This window comes from Prionailurus viverrinus, chromosome D4 (assembly GCF_022837055.1).
Source record: "Prionailurus viverrinus isolate Anna chromosome D4, UM_Priviv_1.0, whole genome shotgun sequence".
Taxonomy (NCBI): Eukaryota; Metazoa; Chordata; class Mammalia; order Carnivora; family Felidae; genus Prionailurus; species Prionailurus viverrinus.
Genome location: NC_062573.1, coordinates 29,752,698 through 29,777,998, shown reverse-complemented (window position 1 = coordinate 29,777,998; position 25,301 = coordinate 29,752,698). Strand labels below are relative to the sequence as shown.

Here is a 25,301-nt window from a genome sequence, read left to right as displayed (position 1 = left end):
GAGGGAGACACAGAAACTGAAGCAGGCTCCAGGCTCCGAGCTGTCAGCACAGAGCCTGACACAAGGCTAGAACTCACGAGCTGCGAGACCATGACCTGAGGTGAAGTCAGACGCTCAGCCAATTGAGCCACCCAGGTGCCCCAAGGGAATTTACTTTTTCATTTGCCTTTGTTTCCCACATCACCATGGCAAGCACTTAAACCCCCTCACATCTTGATGAGGGTGATATTAGGGGTCCAGGAAATGGAGTCTATAGGTTTCTGGAGGTTAGGCTATGGATAAGATTGCCTTTTTCTTGCAGTTTACTGAGTTGTCCGTAAATTGAAGGAGACTCCTGTCCTGCATGACCGTGATCTCTATCAGCCCCCCTTCTATCTTCTTGGACAGCCAAGAGTGTCTGAGGAATACCACACATATCTCACCTGCAAGGGGGTGGGGGCAGGTGCTATTAGCCGGTACTTTGCCCTCAGCTTGCCCCAGACTCCCTCATCAATTTAGCCTTCTCTCTGGCTCTTTACATAGCCTCTTCTTATAAGGACACCAGTCATATTGGATTAGGGTACACCTAATTCCATTATGACTTCATCATAATTAATTACATCTGCAACAACTCTATTTCCAAACAAGTTCACAATCTGAGGTACTAGGGGCTAGGAATTTAACACATCTTTTTTTTTTTTAAGTAGGCTTTATGCCCAGTGCAGAGTCCAACGTGGGGCTTGAACTCACAACCCGAGATCAAGACCCGAGCTGAGATCAAGAGTCCAATACTTAACCAGCTGAGCCACCCAGGTGCTCCTTCAACAAAGGCTTGGAAAGGCTGTTTGACTAGATGAAGGAAGGCCTAGAACACCAGGCTGAGGAGTTTGGCTTTTATTTAGCAGAAGGGAGTCATGAAGGGGCTCATAGCAGGCAGCAGTATGACTACCTGTGTGACTACCTATGAGTTTCAGGGTTTTTGTCATTGGGTACTTTTTACCTTTTTTTTTAATGTTTATTTATTTATTTTTCACACACACACACACACACACACACACACACAGAATCCAAAGCAGGCTCCAGGCTCCAAGTTGTCAGCACAGAGAGAGCCTGACACGTGGCTTGAACCCACAAACCGTGAGATCATGACCTGAGCCGAAGTTGGACGCTCAACCGACTGAGCCACCCAGGTGCCCGTTATCTTTTAGTACCGGTGACTGAGCCACTTCTTTCTTCAATGCATATGCTCCAACTGCCTGTTCAAGTCACAGGCCAACCACAGAGTTGAAGCATGGCAAAAGCCTCCAAAACGAATAGCACAGAGCTTGGTATAGCTTAGAAGTAAGACTGCCACTTGTTAAGTATGTCAGACTCAGTTGCTGCATCAGTCAGACAAGAATAATAAGAGTTTCACTCTTATAAATAATAACCTGTTTCACAGAATTGTTGAAGGGATAAATGAAGATATATATATATATATATCTATCTCATATATATATTTACTATATAATATATATACATATATATGTATATGTATATATATATGTGTATGTGTGTGTGTATATATATATATATATATATCTTGGAAGAATGTAAGATAGCAAAGTAGGAACTCAACAAATGTTCACGATTATTACACAAAGATGATCAGTTCATTTGGTGAAGAAAGGCAGGAAAAGCAATTATTATTAGTGTTGCTTGTTAGACTTTAGACTCTGGAACTACTGCTCTTCATTCCTCCCCTTCAGAAATAACAGTCTCTCACATTTGCACAGCACTTTTCAGTTCTCAAAGTACTCTGTCACCCATTCTCCTCTCCTTGTAATCTTCACAACAATCTGGTGAGGAGTCGGGGCTTTTTCATTATCATTTCCATTTTTCAGATGAGAAACTGAGACCCAGATGGCTTAGGTTATTTGCTTTCAATATGCTTTTCTTCTGTAACATATATGACAAATGATTCTTTCAAATGCCCATGTGTAATTCCTGCCCCATCATTACCGCTTTCTTTCCCAGGGAAAAACATGTGATGCTGTGTTAAGAAGGGTAAGTTGAGGGGCACCTGGGTGGCTCAGTCGGTTAAGTGTCCAACTCTTGATTTCAGCTCAGGTCATGATCTCACACTTTGTGGGTTCAAGCCCCACGTCAGGCTCTGCACTGACAGCTCGGAGCCTGCTTGGGATTTTCTCTCTCCCTCTCTCTCTGTCTCTGTCTCTCAAAAATAAATAAATAAACATTAAAAAAAAAAAAAGAGGAAAGGTAAATTGAGCTATATGTAATTGATGTGGGAAGATATCTCAGATGTATTGTTTTGTTTTGTTTTAAGTAGACTTCAGATCATGCCCTCAGTTGGGATCAAGAGTCAGATGCTTGCGTGGCAGGGCACCTGGATGGCTCAGTCAGTTAAGCATCTGACTCTTAATTTCAGTTCAGGTCATGATCTCACAGTTCACAGGTTTGAGTCCCATGTCAGGCTCTGTGCTGATGGCACAGAGCAGGCTTGGAATTCTCTCTCTTCTCTCTTCCTCCCTCTCTCTCTCTTTCTCAAAATAAATAAATAAACTTTAAAAAAATAATCGAAGCCTTAACCAAGTGAGTCACCCAGGTGTCCCTGATATATTGTTGATGAAAAAATTCAGATTGCAAATTTACTGTTTATAGCAATATTCTATGTATATTTACACATGCATACAGTTGTCAGGAAGGCACATAAAAAACTGTTAACTCTAGAAACAGTGGTTAACTCTAGAATTGGGGAGTAAGATGTGGTACAGTGGGTTAGGGAGTTTTCACTTTTACTTTATACAATTTTAAATAAACATGTGTTATTTTTATAATGAAAACTTAATTCCATTTTGAAAATAAAGCATTCAATATATAAGCAACATTATTACAGGCATACCTTGTGATTTTCTGCAAGGACATACTTCATGAATATGCATAGACTCTGGGGTGCCTGGGTGGCACAGTTGGTTAAGCATCTGACTTCGGCTCAGGTCATGATCTCACAGTCTATGAGTTCGAGCCCCGCATTGGGCTCTGTGCTGACAGTGCAGACCCTGGAGCCTGCTTCGGATTCTGTGTCTCCCTCTCTCTCTGCCCCTCCCCTGCTCACTCTCTGTCTTTCTCTCAAAAATAAATACACATTAAAAAAATATGCATAGACTCTCTGGAATGATATTTAAGAAGCCAATGATAGTGGTTGTCTCTCAAGAGGGAGACTGAGGAACTGGTGTTTGGAGTCAGAAATGGGAGTAAAATAGACTTTTCACTGTATACTGTTCTATAAGGCTTAATTTGTAACCAAATGCATGGATCACGAATTGAAAGGAATTAATAGGAAAATATTAAAAGCTTCAGTGACTTATAATTACCAATGAATAATTTGTGGGGTACTTCATGACAGATCACAACATACCATGCTTCCCACTGGATTAGATACTAAGCACAATGCTGAGATCCAAACTCAGGACTTTTGACTCCAAGTGTGTGGCTTTCTAACACTATATTATTCCCAGTGTGATTGCTTCAAAGGCTGCACCCCTCTACCCCTGACACCCTCCAGGCCCACTCCCCAGGCTCAACAAGCCATTATGGAATTAACTCCCCAACCAGTCTTCAGCTAAATTTTTTTTCAACCACCTTTTTTTTTTTTTTTAAAGAGAGAGAGAGTATGCATGTGAACCTGTGAGAAGGGCAGAGAGAGAGAGAGAGAGAGAGAGAGAGAGAGAGAGAGAATCCAAACAGGCTCCACGCCCAGCATGGAGTCCAACTCGGGGCTCGACTCCATGACCCTGGGATCATGACCCAAGCCAAAATCAAGAGTCCAACACTCAATCAACTGAGCCAGCCAGGTTCCCCTCAACCACACTTAAATTTTTTTTTTTTCTTAAGTAATCTCAACACCCATTGTGGGGCTGGAACTCACCACCCTGAGATCAAGAGTCACATGTTCTACCAACTGAGCCAGCCAGGTGCCCCTAGCTAACCACACTTCCATACGGTTTCCTTACTCTCTTTTCTCTCATTGAGATAGAACTTACATGTAGTAAAAGGTGCAAATGTTAAATGTTCAGTGAATTTTTATGTATGGTGTAACCACCATCCAGTTCAAAACATAGACTTTTGGAAGGCTCCTTTGTGCCCCCCTCCAGTTAATATCTCCCCCAAATGTAACCCTTATCTAGTTCCTATCATCACAGATTAATTTTGTCTGTTTTTGAACTTCTTATAAATGGAATCATAAAATATTCGTTGGTATCTGGCTTCTTTTGCTTAACACTATTTCATGAGATTTATCCATGTTGTGTGCAGCAGTTGTCTGTCAATTCCAGGAGTGGAAATGCTGAACCCAGATGGCATACATATATATATACCTACCTTTATTTATACCGCCAGAGCTGTTCAATATAGTTTTTCAATGTATACTCCTACCAGCAATATAAGAAAGCTCCAGGTGCTCCAAATCCTCACCCACACTTGGTATGGTTAGTCCTTTTAATGTAATCCATGGTGATGGCAGTCACCAACTCTATTTTGACCCCCCCCCCGACTTGGTTCTCTGGGTCCCCCATCTGCTCAGTCCTCTGATCTGACAGCAACTCAGTGGACTCTTTGAACTTCTGACCAACACTTCCTGACCTTCTTTCCTGGAATAGAACCCTATCCTGCTATGAGCCCAGCCCCTGATTGAATCCTTATGCCCACCACGAACAAATCTGATCTCTGCCACAGGCTGAGACCTGATTCCAGCACAGATGGAGCCCTAACGCTAGTCACAGACAGGTCTCTACCCTAATCACAGATTATATTCATAGCCCACCATGATGGAGCTGTAATCACAGGGTGAACCCTGATCCCAACTGAAGTATGAGCCATGACCTCAGCGGCAGATTGAGCTCTAATCTTAGATATAACATGAGCCCTGACCTAACTCACAAACTGACCTGATCCAAACTCATACTGATAAATACAAATGGCTGAGAGCAATGTTAGAAATTATTAGAGAATATTAGGGGTGTCTGGATGGTTCAGTCGGTTAAACATTCCAACTTCGGCTCAGGTCATGATCTTGCCATTCCTGAGTTCGAGTCCCGCGTTGGGCTTTGCCTAGAGTCTGTTTCAAATTCTGTGTCTTCCTCTCTTTCTCTGTCCCTCCCGACTCGCACTCTGAGTCTCTCTTAAAAATAAACATAAAAAAAGAGAAATGATTAGAGAATATGAAATCGCAAGAATAAAATGCATTGTGAAGCGAACTACTATATAGTCTTTCCTTGGTTCACTTCAAATTTTAATTCTGACTGAATTTCGCTAAGTTAGGGAAAGAAACTATAATCAACCCCACCCTGACATGTTGTAAAGAACAGGCTGGAGGCGGGGGAGTGTGGCTCAAGGAAGCCTAAAGCTGAGCTAGCCCTACAGATGGAGATGGAAAGACGGGTAACCTTCTTCCTGTCCTCACAAGATGGCAGGTTTATTTTAAGGGTGTTTTTAACAGCTTAAAAAAAAATGGATTCAAAGAACACTCGGGGAAGCCTCTGATTTTTGGGCTTCTGCCCATGGTGCTTTTTTTTTTTTTTTTTTTTTTTTTTTTAACAATGGTATTTAACTCCCAGTGAGATTTGTTCTTTCATTACCTTCTGATCATATTGCTTTTCATATCCCCTTCTTGCAGTGGCTGTTGAAAAAGGAACCAGAGTCTTCAAGAATGAATGCTTGGAGGCTCTGTTTGCCCTTCATCTGCTAGTCAGCAGCAAGTTGAGAACATAAGTTTCACTTTTTCTTATGGCCTGGAGAAAAATCTTAATTTCACCCTTAACACCAGGAGAAGGGCATCTGAGTGGACTGTGTCCTGTGCAGGATGGGTGAGCAGTCTACAGGGCAAAGTGGACCCTTCACAGAAGTTGTCTCTCTTGGACAAAAGTCCTGATTGTTTTGGGATGTTTGATTTCCTAAACAATAACTAGGTAAGACAACTTGTGAAAAGGGGCCACATGGTATCGTGGACAAGCACTGGGCTGGAAGTCAGGAGACCTGAACAGTTCTGCCACCATATGTAACCTGCTAACAAATCCCTTCTCTCTATATAGGCCTCCTCTCCATTTATAATAATGAAGTCTAGCTGTTTGTAACATCTTTTACATACATTATCTCATTTAATTCTTACAACAATCCCAATAAATTGGGAACAGTTATTATTTCCATTTCACAGAAGAGGTAGCAGAAGTTAGGAGAAATTAAGATTCACCCAAGGTAACATAATAGTCATTTGGTTTTGTTTTGTTTTAGTTAAATGTTAAGAGTGAAGCAACTCTTTAATGTTGTTATTTGTCATAATTTACTCATTGGCAAACACTTACTAAGCATTTTCATACAGCAAATACTGTTTTTGACTCAAAGAGCAAGTCATTTTCAGACCTAATCTCCTTGGTTAGCGTGTCAGCTGAAGAGAACATGAATATAGCATTTTCCCTTTCTCCTCCTTTCAGGACAAATTTGGGTTAACTTTATGTTCTGTCTCCCTGGAAATACAATAAAGGTACAATGAGGGCTATGATATTAGGCAGCATTGTTTATGGTAAAAATAACTCCCAATTGGTAAAGTGCATGTAAGTCAGGATATCTAAGGTAGGAAGCCATGACTTTGGATCTCCCTAAGTGCAGTAAACTAATCTCCCACAGGGAATCTGAAAGGTGTGTCCATAGGATGCAAAATATTGATTCTTATTTAAGATAGGTCATTTCTAAACTAAGGTTGTCACTACATGCACTGATGTAATCTTAACTCCTTGTACCTGAGCTGTCCCCTTGCAGGGGGAGGCAAAAGAAAACTAATTATTAGATTACTACAAGAACTACTGAGGAGAAGTACCAGATGCTGTTATCTTGGGCCTTTGTGAGTTAATTTGATGCCATGTAAGGCCTATAGTAATTAAGTGAAACTCAATATCTAATTGAGCCCAATGACCATGAGAGTAGACATTTCAGGGGTGAATCCAGGTCAAACAATTTTGAAGATAGGATTCAACCCCTGTTTTTTCTGACTCTAGAGCCGAGGTTCTCCATCTTGTCTATAGATTGGACTCAGATTGAAATAATGTTGAAAACATTTGCCACAATGGACACAGCAATGGAAAAGAACAAAATAGTGCTACTCACAACATGAGTAAATCTCTCCAACTTAATGATGAAGGAAAGAAGTCAGATGCAAAAGAGTACATACTGGATAATTCCACTTACCTGAAGTTCAAAAACAGGCAAACTCACTAGAATAGTGGCTGTCATTGACGGGTGAGTGTTCACTGAATGGAGGCACATAGGAGTCTTCTAGGTGGCTACAAATATTCTTTATCTTGGAATCCTTATGCACTGTTGGTGGGAATGTAAATTGGTACAGACAATGTGAAAAACAGTATGGAGGTTCCTCAAAAAATTAAAAATATAAATATTATACGATCCAATAATTCCACTACTGGATATTTACCCAAAGAAAACAAAATGCTGATTTGAAAAGATATATGCACCCCTATGTTTATTGCAGCACTATTCACAATAGCCAAGATACTGAAGCAACATTGGGTACCTAGGTGGCTCAGTCAGTTTAAGCTGCTGACTTTTGATTTCTTTTTTTTTTTTTTAATGTTTACTTATTTATTTTGAGAGAGAGAGAAAGCAGGGGAGGGGCAGGGAGAGAGAGCATCACAGAGCCCAATGTGGGCTTCAAACTCACAAACCGTGAGATCATGACCTGAGCGGCAGTCAAGAGTTGGACTCTTAACCAACTGAGCCACCCAGGCGCCCCCCCCGCCCCCCGACTGTTGATTTCTGCTCAGGTCATGATCTCGTTGTGGGATGAAGCCTTGTGTCCGGCTCTGTGCTGACAGCATGGAGCCTGCTTGGGATTCTCTCTCTTGCTCTCTCTCTGCCCCTCCCTTACTTGCTCTCTTTCTCTCTCTAAATAATTTTTTTTATTTAAAAAAAGATATGGAAACAACATAAGTGTCCATTGATAGAAGAATGGATAAAGAAGATGTACACATAGATAATGGAGTATTATACAACCATTAAAAATGAGATATTGCCAATTGTGACAACTTGGATGGACCTAGAGGGTATTTTGCAAGTAAAATAAGTCAGATTGAGAAATACAAATACCATATGATTTCACTCTAAAAAACAAAATAAATGAACAAACAAAAAGTAGAATCAGAACAAACTGATGGTTGCCAGAGGCGGTGGGGAGGGAGTGGGTAAAATGGGTGAAAGGGAGTGGAAGATACAAACTTTAAGTTATGATGAATAAGTCATGAGAATAAAGGGTACAGCATAGGAAATACAGTCAATGATATTATAATAGCGATGTTTGGTGATAGATGGTAGCTACACTTGTGGTGAGCATAGCATAACGTAAAGAGATGTTGAATCACTATTTGTATACCTGAAACTAATGTAACATATTTCAAGTATACTCAAATACAATTTTTAAAAATTCTGTATCTTGATCTATGTATTGGCTACATGGGTGGGTGAATATATTCATAAAATATGTAAAGACAGAGTTAATCAGGGAACCCAGAAACAGTAAAATAGGCTGGATCAAGGGTGGGTGGGGTGCTTAATGGGAGGTCAGGCAAACTTGAGGCCTTGGGCTAAAGGCTAAATCTTCTAGGAAATTTCTTTCTGACTCTGCAGGGTAGAGAGTGCAAGCTCCATTGTGCAATAAGTGAACAGTGTTTTCACTGGAAAGACGCAAGGCTTTGAGGAGAAGAGAAATAGGGGAATGGGACCTGGATGTTCAACTCCCAAGGAAAACAGGGAACAGAACCTGGGGCTGCAACCAAAAGGCAGCCCCAGTGTGCCAGCAGCTATTAATATGAAACACAGGGAAGTAACATTTTGTGAATTTCAAGTGACAATTTTGGGGATGATGGTTTACTTTTCATGTGTCTCTCTTTTTCTCTTATCTACTTTGTAAGAAGTTTAATTGCAAGGGAATTAAATAAAATAATTTATAAGGCCTTATTTTAGTCAGTACAAAGCCCAGACAGCACCTGAAGTTAGGTCCTGCCCATGGTTGAAATGGATTAATTAATTCCTGGCTCCAGGATGGGACAAAATTTCTGCCATGAGGGCCAAATTGGAAGGGAGAATCCAGGAGTCATGTCTTATAAGAAATTGCTGAAAAGATGGAGGTCATTGTCCTAGAGAAGCAAATACCTCGGAGAAAGAGACAGAACATGGGAAGTGTCTCTAGATAGCTGAAGGTTTTCCACATAAGACAAAGGACTTACTCAGGGTGACTTCAGAGGGGAAACAGGACCAGTGAGTAGAAATTCTGGAAAATAGAGTGCAATGAGAAAAACCTTTCATGAGGAATTAGAGATTTTGCAATTTTTCTAAAATGCAGTTTATTCATTTGCTGGGCTAAGCTCTAGGATACAAAGGAGAACATGACCCACAAGGTCCCTTAAAGAGCTTATTAAGTGTGGCAGAGACTACAGATTGTCTAATATTTATTCTCCTTTCCTACTAACAAAATTCTCATTTTGTTATGGACTGTAATATGTCCAGCTAAAATATCACATTCCCTGACTTCTCCTGCAGCAAGGAATGACCAGTAAAATGTAAACGGAAGTTGTAGGGTGGAATTTCCAGGGCACGTTCTTAAGAAGGACTGAGTTAGATAGTGGAGGTACCATTATAACTCTCCCCTTTATTTCTGCTGGGAATGCAGATGTGATGACTCAAGTTTTAGCTGCCATCATGAGTTACTCTCCACATTTGAATCCGTTAAGGATAGTAGAAGAGAAAGACATAAGGATCTTGGGACTCTTAATAACTGTGAAGTCTCCATATCAGCTCTATATTGATTTTCTTTGAATGTCTTTTATATGAAAGAAACAAACTTCCTTATTTTTAAGTTATTTAGGTTTTCTGTAATTCACAGTCCATATTAATCCTGATTTGCTACGCAAAACTTTTTTCAAACTAAAATTGTATACAATGACAATTGAGATGTCTCCTAGCTCAAACAGCTGGATACTATGACTACTATTCTCCTAGGACCCAGTACCCTGTTACCTTCTGTAGGAAAATTTCCCAGATTCTTTAGGAAGATTCAATCTCTCCCTCCTTGGTTCTCTTACAACACTTTGTTTATTCTGCTAGGATAACACTAATTAAATTGAGTCTTACGGCATGTCCCTGACACATACATTTATGATTACTGTTCATAATTGGTTGCACAGGCATACCATGAGGAGAATGTTGAAATGGGGAGGGCACCTATGTTGCTGTCCAAGGTTCTGAACCTTCAAGACACACTAGGGCAGTTTCTCCAGTCTCTGAAACACTAATTCTCGCCAAATAATACTGGCAAGGTAAAGAAGAGGCAATAGCAGGCATAAACAATAAGAGCTGAAATAAAGAAGCAAACAGACAGAGAATAGAGGCTGCTCTGAACACAGCCACTGAGAGGGGGTCAAAGAAGAAAAATTAAAACACTTTTGAGAATTTCAAATAATGTCATCAGAGTTAAAAAAGATTGACAACCAAAGATGCGTCATAAATTGTTCTAAGTGATACAAACTGTGCGAGTTTGATATGAACAACTATATTTGTACAGAAGGGAAACAGATTGTCATCTAGGTGGAGATGGCAGGAGGAGTGCTCTTCACTGGATTTATATCAGCATGCTTATGCTTTTTCTTTTCAATCATTATGTTTCTTTTTTTTTAATCTTGATAAATAGTTTGTAATTTTTATAAATACTGCCACACAAGAACTTGGATTGTCACTTATGTTTTACAATTTGTGCTGCTGATTTCATGTATTTTTTAAATTGATGACAAGAAATGTTTTCCCTTCCCCAAATTTGGAGAATGGGGTATTCTATCTTCATTTCCCACCTCTTTACAACCCATTTTCTGTTTGGCTTGACTAGCCAAGTGAGTTCCTCCTGTACAAGATTTTTACAGTGCTCTTGATTCAAATTCATGCTGGGTGTTTAAAAATGCATTATCTCAGTTAATCCTCTCAACAGCCCACAATATCAGTGTAATTATTCTCATTACAATTAGATTCATGTCATGGATCTCTGAGGCTCTTCATGAATTGGATAGCCGAAACAATGAATAGTAATTCATAAATGTCAATGGTCTTTTGTAATTTACCTGTCTCTCTCCCAAAATAGCCTATAGAAACTTTGAGGTCATGAACTATATCTTATTCATCATTATATTTTCAACAATGTCTAGCATGGGTTCTGACACATAGTAGGGGCTCAAAAGTATTTTTGGAATAAATAAATGAATTAATAAAATATACAATAATTAGCATTGTATTTAAATCACTTAAATAGGATGCATTTATGAATAAAAGATCAAAGATACACAAGGGAAATCTCAAAATAGTCTTAACTGTGGTGAAAGGATTAGAAAAACATCCTATATGGCATTTCTACTGTGTGAAATAATGTATTCTTGAAAATTAAGACAAAGAACAGAAATCGTGAAATAATCGTCCTTCACATCTAGGTGTCACTCCTGTGATGAGCCAAAATGATTTAGCCTATTCTAGAGAATAAAAGGACAAGCCCTCCAGTCCCATCTTTTTCTCTTCCCTTCCTTTCTTCCATTGTCTCCCTTCTCCTTTCTCTCCTTCCCTTTGTGTTCCCATTTTCAAACATTTACTGTGATCCTACTGCATTAATGCACTATGAGGATTTCATCCTACTTTCAAACAGCTTACTCTCTAGTCAAGAGAAAAAAAATTCACAGATACCGGTATCTATAAACATAGTGGTAACATCCGGCTTTATACAATAACATGAAATCCACAATTTTCCCCAGAGCTGCCCTCTTGCCCAATGTGAACCCTGTCTTGGGAGACTTGCCTGATCTTATCTCCTGAGTACAGGAGCAAAGAAAATTCTTTTTCTCAGTCTGTAAGTACCCATTTTATCTGGCTGAATTACAATAACAGCAAGGCTTTCCCCTGGGAGTAAGAGCTAGGGAAAGCTTCAGAATGGTATCTAAAATGACCAAAGCTACTCAAAAGAAAGATTGTTAACAACTGGATTGTAACAATCCAACACAGATTGGACAACAATGCAACACAGATGGTAACAACTTTTTAGCTCTTCAGGTCAACCCCCCTCAATTTTCAGATCTGGAAGCTGGGGTCCAGAGAGATGAAAGGATCTACCCTCAATCACACTGTAAGTCAGTGGCAGTGCCAGGGCTCAAGTACAGGTTTACAGACTCCCATTAAGTATCCTTTCTATTTTCCATTATTTCTTAAAGTTCCCAAGGTTTACTCAGGGCTAATGTGTATAGCCACAGCTTTGAACAGCTCTGACATGACCATGATGTAAATGGCACCCTTAGAGTTTTGCATGCAGCAGCCTTGGTTTCACCGATGTGCTCTTGAGATTATTTTAAGTAGTGCAGAACAAATGTTTATAGATACTATAATTATCCATTTATTTTAATATTTAGAACACACAAAGAGCACATCAAAATTTGGCATTACATATAGGGACACTATATAAAGATTTAAAGTTCGTCTTAAGATTTAAGTTAAAAAAGTAAATAAATTGAAATTAAAACAGGGTTTTTTAAAAGTTTATTCATTTACTCTGAGAGAGAGAGACAGAGAGTGAGAGAAAGAGAGAAAGAGAACGCGTCTTCATGGGGTAGGGGCAGAGAGAGCGAGAGAGAGGGAGAGAATCTCAAGTGGGCTCCTCCCTGTCAGCATGCAGCTCTATGCAGGGCTCAATCTCACAAATTGTGAAATCATGACCTGAGCCAAAATCAAGAGTTAGATGTTCAATCCACTGAGCCACCCAGGTACCCCAAAATTAAAACAGTTTTTTAAAGTGCTGTAAGTAGTTCAAGAATGTAGCAAAAATAATAAAAGTGGTATAGAGATTACTGACTTTTAGGAAACCTTGTTTTTTATATCATGCTGCATCCTCTAAGATAAGATAAAGGACTTTGACACATTTACCTGCTCAGGACATTATGAGAAGATAAAAAAAATTTTTTTTGAGAAGACAACTTTTTTATGTGAAAGTGATGATTAAATAGTTGGAAAATACGTACATTTAGCAGAAACAGGTTAAACACAGTTAGGAGAGGATATTTTATACTTCATCCAAGAAGGATAGAAGGGAACTAGGTGGGAGAATTAGGCCTGCATTTTAGCCTGTAGTGGAAATGATTATATTTTCAAATATGCATTCATGTATTAGCAAAGGGTCAGATAGGAACCCTGTGACCTCTTTTCCTATAACTGAATGTGAATATTTATCAGATGAGCTAGGTTCAAATCGTGCTTCTGCTCCTTCTCAGCTTGTGCCCTCTGTCATGTCCCTTAACCCATCTGAATTTACAAAAAAGCTGTGTGGTGAGGATTAACTATGAGATTGTAAAAATGCCTTGAAAGGAAGAGTGAGAAAAATCCTGAAGGAGAGAGGAAGAAAAAGAGAATAACGAAAGAGAGGAAAGCTAGGTTGGAGAGACTGTAAGAATGGGAGCTGGTAAAAGTGTCTCAGACTTTATGTGCCGAAATAGTCATTCTTGTCACAAGCTGCTAGATTCTCTTCTTATGAAAACATTTCTAAGGTGGCAGATGAATATATTTTTAAAAAATTTCCTGAAACATAACACTCTAACAGGATGTGTTAGAGAAATGCCAAGAAAAGAAGGCAGAAGGAGGTAAAGTCCTTGGATGAAGAGGAAGATAAAGTGATTTATGTACGGACCTACAGAGGAAGAAGTCTCTCCTCCACAAAGTCCTCCTGACCCGTTGGGTAGATTTGACTGTCTCCTTCTTCGACCCCCACTACACTTACACACCTTCTACTAGGGTTGGTGCAATGGTTTAGGGACTTCTTTGTCATTCCCACTAGAAGTAAAGCCCTTGAGTGTGAGGACTGTGTCTTCTTCACCTTGTGTATTCCCAGTTTTTCCCACGGAACATGGCACATAATATGCCTCGCAAATGTTTGTTGAATGAATGAGCCCGGATCACGGGACCTGAAACCCTGTCTCTTGAGGGATGAATGGTGTGGTTCAAGGAACACTTATCCTGGAGAAGAGATAAATCTGGGGAGTTACATTCACTGTTTTCCAATATCTGAAGACTATTTTTTGGAAGTATATTTAAAATGGGCTCTATGGTTCCCATGGCACAGTTAGGTCTCAGAAAGCAAGTCTGACTCACTGTAAGAAATTCTAACCATGAGAACTGGCCAACAATGACATGGCCTGTCTCAAGGGGTCAAGAGCTTATTGCAGCAGAGACTAGATACCATTTTTCAGACATTAGATTAAATGATATCTGTAGTCTGCCTGTCTTCTATTCTTCATATGAGTCTCTTCTCTTTTGCTTGTTAAGTTTTTGGCTGATTTAAAACATTTCCCCCACTGGGCATCTATATCTATTCTTGGAACCATAGACCTCAGAGTTGGAAGGAACCTCAGAATTCATTTGGTCCAATCCCTTCTTTGTACCACTTTACATGGGAGAAAACCAAGACCCAAGTCAATTAGCTATATTAGGGTGGATGATAGCCTCACAACCCAGATCTTCAGGGTTCTCTTCATTGCTGACCAAGATATGGTACCCTTGTGTCTGAGCAGTATGACTCTCTTCCCTTTTCTTGCCCCTGCATCTTAGAGTCTCTCAGCAGGTACTCCGTTCCCCATTCTCTCACATCAGAATAAAGTTCAAAGAGAATTTGGAGAGTTAGTAAAGACGTATCATAATGAAAATGTCCTGATTTTTTTTTTTTTTGATAAGCCATATTGCAGAGTAGCTAAGGGCCATGCACTTGGAGGAGAACACACAGCCAATGCACTGTAGAACGTACCCGCCATCTCCATGAGCTCTGGTGCTGGGCTTCATGTGCCCAGAGGCAGAGGAAACCATTTTTAATTTACATGAGTGATATATGGGATTGAAACTTGAGGGTTATAGAGACCTGGATTCTAGTTACTCCACTTTTCTAGTTGTGTGATATTGGGCAAGTTAATTAACCCTCTGATCCCCAGTTTCCTCATGTTTAATATGAGAATAACTATACCTCCCTCCCAGGGGAGAGGTAAGGCTTACGTAAAAACAACAACAACAACAACAACAACAACATATATAAAACTCTGAGCATAGTCTTTTTTTCTTCCTGTCTTTTCTCAGATATAAAAATATCTGAGACTAAACGTTCTCCTCAACATTCCAGCCTCTTCCCTTTCTATAGGAAACAATCCTGCTCAATCCCAACGTCGATCTCCGTGAAAACTTGCCCTGCACTCTAACTAGGTGACAATGCATATCACTTCCCTCTACAAGCTTGTTTCTCCAGCTGTAAATGAAGGCAAGAGAGGAAGGAGTGTCTGCTTTCTATTTATAGCAATCTGTTAGCACAAGTATATCCTAATTTTGAAATGTTAAGAAATAAAAGATGTATAAAAATTGGGTTAGAATGCTAAGGTCCCTCCCTGCTCTGACATTATTTGAGCCTGAGAATTTAAATCTCCCTCTCATCCCCACCCCCACTCCCATTCCCTTTTTCCATTCTTACCCTCTTTTTGGCCTTAGAACACAGAACTCAGCAACAGTGTGCTGTGCAGGTGGAAGGATTTTAAGAAATTTAGCTTTCTCCCCTGGACCCCCAGTAGGAACCAGTCCCAGAAATTGCTGTGGCTGGAATGTAGGGAAGCCCAGAACAGATCTGGTTGCTTCACTCAGCTGGAACACAGCCTATCTTTTAAACTTGCACACTTTTCTTTATGATTTCACTGTGTCATCTTCAGCCAGCACGCAATTTCCTTTAGGGAAATCCAGCAGCTGAGTTAGAGAACTACAGACCTAAAAGGATATAAGATGGATTATAAAGAAACCAAGTTTCTACAAAAGCCTTGTGACACACCGTGTTCCTGTTCTGGTCTCTGGTTTTGGTTTCATTTTGTTTTTGTTTTTGTTTTGTTTTTTTGTTTTTCCCTTTTTTGTCAAGAGCCGAGTGGCTTAAACTTTTCTGACCAAATGACATTAATTACCGTTTCTTCTTTGGCCCATTTTAGTAAAGAGAGGCCACAAGCTAGTTCTCCTAAAGATTTATAATTAATTTAAAAATTAGGAATACATATGAAAAGGCATTTCTGACTTCTGTGGAAAAACTTACACAGGATCCAGTAACAGTGAGGCCGTATTTCCTCATGGCAAAAATTGGCCTAGACTAAGTAGCAGCTGCCTTCTTGGGGCCTGGCTCTCCAGTTGACCTGTGTCTGTTCCTCCCTTACATCACCTGACCTGCACGGTCAATATCAAATTTATACTGTTAAAGATAGCCCACTTCACTAGAGCCTCATCCTTGCAGACGAATGAGTTTGTGACTCCAGGAACAGATCATAACTGCGAATATCTGTGAATCACCAATCATACAAAGCTATTTGTAGTCAATTAGAAACATTTTAAATCCAGTTGATAACATTACAAGTGTCTGGATCTGGCACACAAAAGGCACTCACTAAAGAGTAGTTGCTACTGGGGCGCCTGGGTGGCTCAGTCGGTTAAGCGTCTGACTTCAGCTCAGGTCATGATATCACGGTTTGTGGGTTTGAGCCCCGCGTTAGGCTCTGTGCTGACAGCTCAGAGCCTGGAGCCTGTTTCGGGTTCTGTGTCTCCCTCTCCCGTTGATGCTCTGTCTCTCTCTGTCTCAAAAATAAATAAATGTTTAAAAAAAATTTTTTTAAAGAGTAGATGCTATTAGTAGTAGTAGAAGTAGCATTATTATAACTTAACTGAGGCGTATGTCGTCATTTTTAGGGCAGAATTGGGTCAGTGGTGCCTCTAAGAGAAACACAAATGAGACTCTGCAAGAGCAGAAATCTTTACTGAATGCCCTTGGAAACAAGATGGGAATTATATCACAACACATACGATTATTTCACGAAACTTCTCACTACAAATCTCTCCCCAGAGCTCCATCCTTCAGGGTGACAGCTCATTTCATCTCCATCTCTTCCCACCACTCACCTCCACCCATTTGCCTCCTCTCTCCCCCTTTCCCTGCTTCCCTTCTTTCTCCTGAAAAGCAGTCAGCTTCTGTTATGCTCCTGTTTCCAGGGAAAAGACAGTAGGCAGAGAATTTGTAAATACTTACATTTAGTGTTCTCTTCTTTTGTCTTTATCTCAATTATTAATATTTAAAGAATAATTACTGAGAAACTGCAGAAATCCTTCATTCTTTGTCAAATATGCCAGAGAAGAGTTTATATAATTTAGACTGGGCTGGATTGATAAGACCTATGATAGAGGCCCGTATAAAGTACATGAAGGAGGTGGAGATGGGGGTACAAATGGAGGTAAATCCGTGAAATCCAGGCAATGCCCCACTTCCTCTCACTGCTCTGCTCTCCCAATACGTCACCCACCAACTTCACAATGAGTTCAGAAAAAGGAGTGGGAGTTTCAGGCGAGGAGGATCATTCCTAGCTGGCTTCTGGGAGGAGGAGGGGCCTAAATGACGCTGAGTGGAATTCTGCCATCCAGAGCTTCTTCAGCCCTTCCCTTTCCTTTCACAAATCCCTGCTCAAACCCCTGTCCACCCCCACCCCAATAAATAGGCTGTTTGGTGGGATCTCTTTGCAAACAGACTGGAAGTGTTCTCAGCAGGAAAGCAACTACTCTTTTCACTTCCTTTCCTTTGCCTAGGGGTCTGTGGTGGGTGCAGGCTTAGGCCAAGAGGAATACAAAGCAATCTTTTTCTTTTTTTAATTTTTTAAAAATGTTTATTTATTTTTGAGATAGAGACAGAGCGTGAGCAGGAGAGAGGCAGAGAGAGAGGGAGACACAGAATCCAAAGCAGGCTCCAGGCTCTGAGCTGTCAGCACAGAGCCGGATGCGGGGCTCAAGTCCACAAACCCCGACATCATGACCTGAGCCAAAGTCGAAGGCTTAACCGACTGAGCCACCCGGCCGCCCCTAAAGCAATCTTTTGAGAAATACATTAGAGAGTCTTGGAACAACTCTCTGGTTGGGAATTTAAGGACTATGTGTTTCCTGTGTGACTTCAGGCTAGTTGCTTTCCTTCTCTGATTCTCAATTTTCTCTTCAACAAAATGGAGCTGTAATCCTATCTCTGATTACCTCACAAGACTGTTGGAAAACATATGCTGTAAAATGAGGTATTCACAGGGGAGTTGTCTCCTTGCTCTAATCCTGCTTTGCCACCCACAGTTACCAAAGTGACATCTCTTCTTTCCATGATACTTGAAGACTCCTTCCCATTGTTTTGAGGGTTTGGCAGTCTTTCCTAGTCTATGTGAAAATAGTCATAGTTTCTCCCTTGGATGTTGCTATTGTGAGATATAGGTCTAGTTTTTCAGAAAGACCTAGAGATGAAGTCTGTGCCTTTTGACTCAACGGACCCTGGGCATATCTCCCTCCTTCATTCATTTATTCATTCATTTGATTAGAGGGCAACCATTGTTCATCCAACACACTTTCTTTTAGCCTTTAATCTGCCTGCTGTGATGGGGACAGACTTAAATAAGCAAGTCCGGGGTTCAGGGTTCCAGGAGCTCGGAGTCTTTCAGGGAGGCAGCTGAGTGACCACAGTTTGCAAAACATAAGATAATGGTGGCAAAAGGTCTCTATGAGCTTGCAGTTAAGATGTTGGCCTGAGACTGGTGGATTCATTTCCAAGATAGACTCACATAGCTGCTCAGGAGGCTTTAATTTCTTGCCATGTGGACCTCCCCTTGGTGCTGCTTGAGTGTCCTTAGAACTTGGCTGCTGGCTTCCTCCAGAGCTAGTGATCCAAGAAAGAGCAAGGCATAAAAGGCTGTCTTTTGTGACGTCGCCTTGAAAATCACCCTCCATCATTACCATGATATTCTATAGGTTACACAGACCACCCAATTCATTGTAGGAAGGAGTGGAGAGGAGAAGGGAGAAGAGGAGAATCACTGGGGGCCATCTTGGAGGCTGGTTACGACATGACCCTTGAAAAAATCTTTGGATAACTAAATATTTGGGTTCTCTTGGTCCTTTCATGGAAACTCTCTCAGTACTGGTACACTGTCTCTATTCTGCCCCTCATCACACCTGATCTTGAATCTCTGGCCCATCACCATTTTTACATGTGTATAAAAATTCACCCTCGTTAACATAGAGTAAATGGAGGTGGGGTGATATCAAACAAAATGCAACTTTCAGCTGCCTCTGACTCAATTTCTGACACTCCACCACCTTCTGAAAGCTCACTTTCCTGACACTCTATTCCTAGCTCCTTCTCTGATAGAGAGCAGGCTCAACATATCTTTTTGCAGTCCTCTGTGAATTCTGCTAAGTAATGTTTTCCCCACATTATTACAGAAGTGTTTATAAAGTGGGAGCCCAGAGTAGTTAATGACTGTATGAGGAGGAGGGAAAAGCATTGTTAAAGAAGGAACCTCCTTATCCCAGGTTTCTTGCATTCCTATGCTGGGAGTTCCTTAAAGGGAGGAATAGTAGCTTATGTGACTGGTGAGTTTGCAAGAAGGAATAATATATACAAGGCTCAGCACTTACCTCTCTTTTTTATCCTTTGGCACAAGCCCAGATGAACCTGGCAGATATTTTAGTCCATACTTTGACAATTCAAGTATTATAGGAGATCAGCAACTGCCTGGAGCTGAGTGAGGAAAAGGTCACAGACATATTAGGAAAGGGTATAGGATACTCAAGGTATGTTGGTGCTTTTACAGCTATATAACACTGTCAAAACTCACCAAATTGTACACTATAAGTATGTGCAGTTTGTTATGTCAATTATATGTCAATAAATGTGGAAAAAATTAAACAGATAAATGCAGAGAGAATTATGAAAAGAATTTTATAATTATGAAAAAGCATTTTATATAATTACATGATTTTATTATAAAAACCAAGGGGAGTCACCTATAAAATTTATATACATGTACATAGAAAATGGGAAAAAATTGTTAACCAATTTAAAAATCTTTCAGATAAAAGCATCATTGTTTTTTAACTCATTTGTTAAAATTATTATAATTCCACATCTTCCAAATAGTTTGCAAGAAAAACTGATTAATATGATGAAAGATGGATATTTACTAACCTGAATTTCAACAAAAAGTAATGGGAATATACAACTGAAAGAGGAAATCAAGTTTTGATATAGTCTTGGGTTTACATATCACCATGAGGCATCTTTTTTAGCTATGACAGCCTCAAAATAAAGCATCCAAAGAAGTTGAAATGAGAACAGACATTTACATTTCTATATCACAAATTATTTTTAAAAAATTTTCAAGTTTATTTATTTTGAGAGAGAGAGAGACAGAGAGAGAGAGAGCAGGAGGGGCAGGCAGAGAGAGAATCCCAAGTACGCTCCGCATGCTGTCAGCGCAGAGATCCATGTGGGGCTCAAACCCACGAACCTGTGAGATCATAACCAGAGGCAAAATCAACAGTCAGATGCTTAACTGACTGAGCCACCCAGGTGCCCCTATTTTTAAAAAAATTTTTAAATAATTAAATTCATTTAACCACATGGTACTGACTATAATATCATCGCTAACAAAAATGTTTTTCTATAACTAGTAGATAAAATAAAAATAATTTAAAATAATCTTAGAAACAATACTTGTAATAGATAAAATAAAACTTTAAATATTTTTTAAAATGTCTGCCTAACTGTACGACCAAATATTAACAAAGTCATTTGGCCTCAAACATAAGCCATATTCTCTTAGACTTTATTAATGATAAAAATGACATTTTTTATTCAATCAGCATATGAGATATGTTATCAATCTACATATGAAATAGTTCTCAATGGGGCCTTCCAGGTGGCTCACTCAGGTTGAATTTCTGACTCGTAGTTTCTGGCTCAGGTCATGATCTCATGGTTTGGTTCATGGGATCAAGCCCGAGTCAGGCTCTAGCCTGGAGCGTGCTAGGGATTATCTCTCTCCCTCTCTCTCTCTGCCCCTCCCCTGCTCTCTTTCTCTGTCAAAACAAATTAAAAAAGAAAGAAAGAAAGAAAGAAAGAAAGAAAGAAAGAAAGAAAAAGAAATACAGTAGTTCCCAACTGAGCAGGGAAAATGTGGGAGTCATTTATTGACCTCCCCATAATAGTGGTGACATTTTGCTTGATTTTTGAAGACCGGATAGAAGGTCATCAAATAAAAATGTGGGAGAGGGCATTACAGGCAGAAAGAGGAGAATAATAGAAGATATGCAAACATTAAGGAAAGAACCTAGTCCATGAGGGAAATGCATAACTGTGGTATTTAAGATATTTAAGGTATTAACTGTGTATGTTGGAAAGTGGCAGGATAAGAGGCTGTTGAGCTAAGCCCTGGGTCTAGATCCACATTAGACATATGTGTCTTGAAAGTAGGGATTCCCGCTGATTTCCTGGCACTTAGAACAATGTCTCACTGAGGGGGAAAAAATAAAAGAACATTTCTATTATGTTTAACGAATTTGAATGTTTCCCTGTGGGTGATAGGGTTTTAGTTCTTCAGCCTTTCTTTTTCTTCTGTGAACTAGCCCATATATTTTTTTAAAGTTAGCCAGAGCTGGTTTCTGTTGCTTATAATCAAAGAACCCTCCCTGATTCAGTCTCCTCAATATCTCTGCCATGCAGTATATCAAGGGCCTCCAAAGTCCTTTCAGTAGTGGGCCAAAGTTCAGAAATCTCTGGGTGTGCAGCCATGGCATTTAAACTAATAAACATGGAAAGTTAAGAGGGTCCATGCATGTACTAGATGGAAGTCCAGTGTGTGTATTTAAGTCAAGTGTGTGGAACATATGAATGAGCAGAAACATTAAACACAACCTTTAGGAAAAGACAACAGCCAAGTGCAAACAAAAAGAAAGCAGAGTATGAATTATTCATATTACAAAATAAACTCAAGGAAAGCAAACTCTATTTAGATATTTACAAAAGGGAGAGCACTACATAACAAAGTTCATACAAATGGGCCAAATCTCTCCTTACAAGAAGATTAACAACCTTAAATTTCTTTATTATAGAAATAAGAATGAAAATACCTAAACTGAGCAGTCAGATTAAGAAACATGACAAAGAGAAGGGAGTAGACAGAAAGAGAAAAGTGTTTGGCTGCAGGCAGATTCATGTGTGTGGAGTAGGGGGATGAAGAAGGGACTCTCAAATGCACAGATCATATGGTCAGAGAGGTTCAAGGACAACCCAAAAAGCTCAGTGTCAAAGAAGCAAGGGAAACCGTTTTAATGAAGAAGTAATGAGTTACAGGGGTGCCAGACTGGCTCAGTTGGTGGAGCATGCGGCTCTTGATCTGGGGTTGTGAGTTTCAGCCCCATGTTGGGAGTAGAGATGACTTAAAAATAAAATCTTTTTTTAAAAAAAGAAGTAAGGAGTTGCAGAAATAAAGGAATGATTGGGGCACCTGGGTGGCTCAGTCAGTTGAGCGTCCGACTTCGGCTCAGGTCATGCTCTCGCAGTTTGTGGGTTAGAGCCCCGCGTTGGGCTTTGTGCTGACAGCTCAGAGCCTGGAGCCTGCTTCAGATTCTGTGTCTCCCTCTTCCCCCCCCCCCCCCCCCCCGGCTCATACTCTGTCTCTCTCTCCTTCAAAAAGAAATAAACATTAAAAAAAATTTTTTTTAAAGGAATGATCAATAGTATCCAATTCAAAAGAGAGATCCAATAAGAAAATTACTTAAATTACTACAGAATTTGGCAATTACTAGTAAGAAGTCACCAGGGTTTCTTCTGCACCTCCCACAGAAAGGAAAGACTTTTGCAGAATTCAAAGAAAGGTCATTGAGGCAGTGGCCAGTTCTTATGTTTGCCATTCAGCATCTCATTAGCCTTCTTATGGTAAGTGTGCTCCAATTTTTCTATGAAAGAGACATCACTTCTTTCTTCAGCCATGTTATTTGGGTGAAGCAGACACACCTCTATGTCCAGGGGTTGATTTGACAGACTATGGGCTGGATAACTTAATGCTCTTTCCAACCCTCTTCTCCCTTGGCTGCCTCACCTGTACTCAGTTTCCCAACCACCTTAAGGTGAGCAGTGGCAATGTGATCTATGGCACCAAAGAGACATGATATCTAGACAGACATGATAACTAGAACGGGAACATCCATCTTTTAAAAACATTTTTTTTAATGTTTATTTATTTTTGAGAGAGACAGAGACAGAATACGAATGGATTAGGGGCAGAGAGAGAGGGAGACACAGAATCCGAAGCAGGCTCCAGGCTCCAAGCCGTCAGCACAGAGCCCGATGTGGGGCTCAAACTCACAGAGCCGTGAGATCATGACCTGAGCCGAAGTCAGACGCTCAACAGACTGAGCCACCCAGGCACCCCTGGAGCATTCATCTTTTGGAAAAAGTGGAAGGATCAAGAGAACCACAGCTCTACCTGTCCGAAACCATGGAAGCATGGGATGACACCAGTAGCTGTGTGATCCCAGACTTTCTGTGCTATGAGAACTATAAACCCCTGTCCTCCTGTCCCTTGTCCCCTGTAAATTCTGTTCTCATCGCTGAATTAATCTCTGTTGTAGAAGACCTGTGACTTATGATGATGCTGACCTTGCCCCTGGTTCTGGAGGTGGCTGTGTGACTCAAGTCCATGGAAGTTCATGCAGTACATTTTCTTGATGACAGCAAATTGCTCAGGGATGGGCACCAGAGCAAAGTCAGGACAATTAGAGCCAAAGAAACTCAGTTTCTAGGATGTTCGTGTAAACTGTCATAGAAGCATATTTCTCTTTTCCTGCAGTAACTGAGCAAGAGATGGTGTGTAGGTGGAGCTGTGGCAGCATCTTGCCACCATGAAGGGAGAATCTGTCTGAGACTCAAGCTAGCATGGAAGAAGCTGAGCCCAGAGATGAAGAGAAACTGGGTTCTGAGGACATAGCTTGAGATTTATTCAAGCCTTATTTGGGGTCACCCCTACGCCTGGAGTTTTCATATGTGAGTCAATAAATTTCCTCTTAGTTTAAGCCAGTTAGTCTTGGGGTTTCTGTAAATGAAATTGAAAATGATTGTATTTTCCAGTGATGGCTGCATCAATATATTTATCCCACTGCACCAGTGCTTTTCTTGCAATGACTGATATCCTTTCCACCAAGGTGGGGTCTGTATTCCCATCCCTTGAGTCTGGGTGGGGCTTGTGACTGCCCTGACCAGTGGAGGATGGCACAGTGATGCTATGTGACTTCTGAGGCTAAGACATAAAAAGGTACAGTTTCCATCTCTCTCTTTCTGTCTCTCTTCCAACGTTCGCCTTTGTAACCCACCCAATATCTTGTGAGGAAACCTAATCCACTTAGAGAAGCCATGTGTAGCTGCAACCCACAAGCCCAGCTAAGGTCTCACCTGAGAGCCAGAATATATCACTAGATGTGGGTGAATGAGCCTTCAGATGATGCCAGCCTCCAGTCTTCAAGTCTTCCAGCTAAGACTGAGACATCACAGAACAGAGAGGCAAACCATTCTGGTGGTGCCCTGTGGTGCCCTCTCTGATGTCCTGACCCATAAAAAATGTGAAAGGTAATATATGATTATCATTGTTTTCATGCAAACTAAGTTTTAGGATAATTTGTCCTACAGTAATAGTTAAACTAATACAGAGTTCTAATTAATAGAATTCATCTTCTATGTGAGAGTGGTTTAAGAAGAATAGTGGAATGAGAAATAAGATTGCAGAGTGTGAGGAGTGAGTTGAAGATGAAGAACAAGATCTGGAAAGTAAGCTATTCTGGAAAATGTCCATGAAATCATGTCTGTGGGATTAGGAAAGGACTAAAAAACAAGTCTGAATCCAAAGCAAACAGCAGCCTTCATACTTCCGCTCATCATCAGAGGGCCAAGGCTCTGAGTTTGAAAGAATCCACGAGGAGGATCTTCGGCTAACAGGTTCTGTGCATTCCTCTGGATTCCATGAGGCATTAAGTATCACAGGTGGATCGGGGAAACCCTCAAGAAGAAGGCATTTATTTGAGGATTGTCTATTCAAAACCTCTAGCAGACTCCACCACCTACAATAAAGATCAAGCTCTTCCACCTGGCATTCAAGGGCTTCCTTGACATTTCTGTTTCCCAACTTCTCCTTCACATGCTCCACACTCCAGTAGAACCACAGCACTACAAACAGCACTACTTGATATTCTCCAAAGTGCCCTTCACTCTGCCACCTCTGAGCCTTTGCCCTAATGGGGAAAGAGCTCTGGGGCACTAGCTGTGGTGAGAGGGCTCTTGAGAGCCTGTATTGGTTCTCACCTTGCCAAAGTCAAGAAGTTTCCTGGAGAGA

General features: G+C 40.5%; 1 long non-coding RNA gene across 1 annotated transcript; it reads right to left on the bottom strand.

Annotated features, from left to right (window-relative positions):
- Positions 1 to 5,111: 5,111 nt before the first annotated feature.
- On the bottom strand, positions 5,112 to 17,418 carry LOC125150157 (uncharacterized). The gene is made up of 3 exons (XR_007146248.1): positions 17,144 to 17,418; positions 7,219 to 7,347; positions 5,112 to 5,158 (listed from the first exon to the last, which is right to left on the bottom strand). It is a non-coding gene; the product is annotated as an uncharacterized LOC125150157 (long non-coding RNA).
- Positions 17,419 to 25,301: the final 7,883 nt, after the last annotated feature.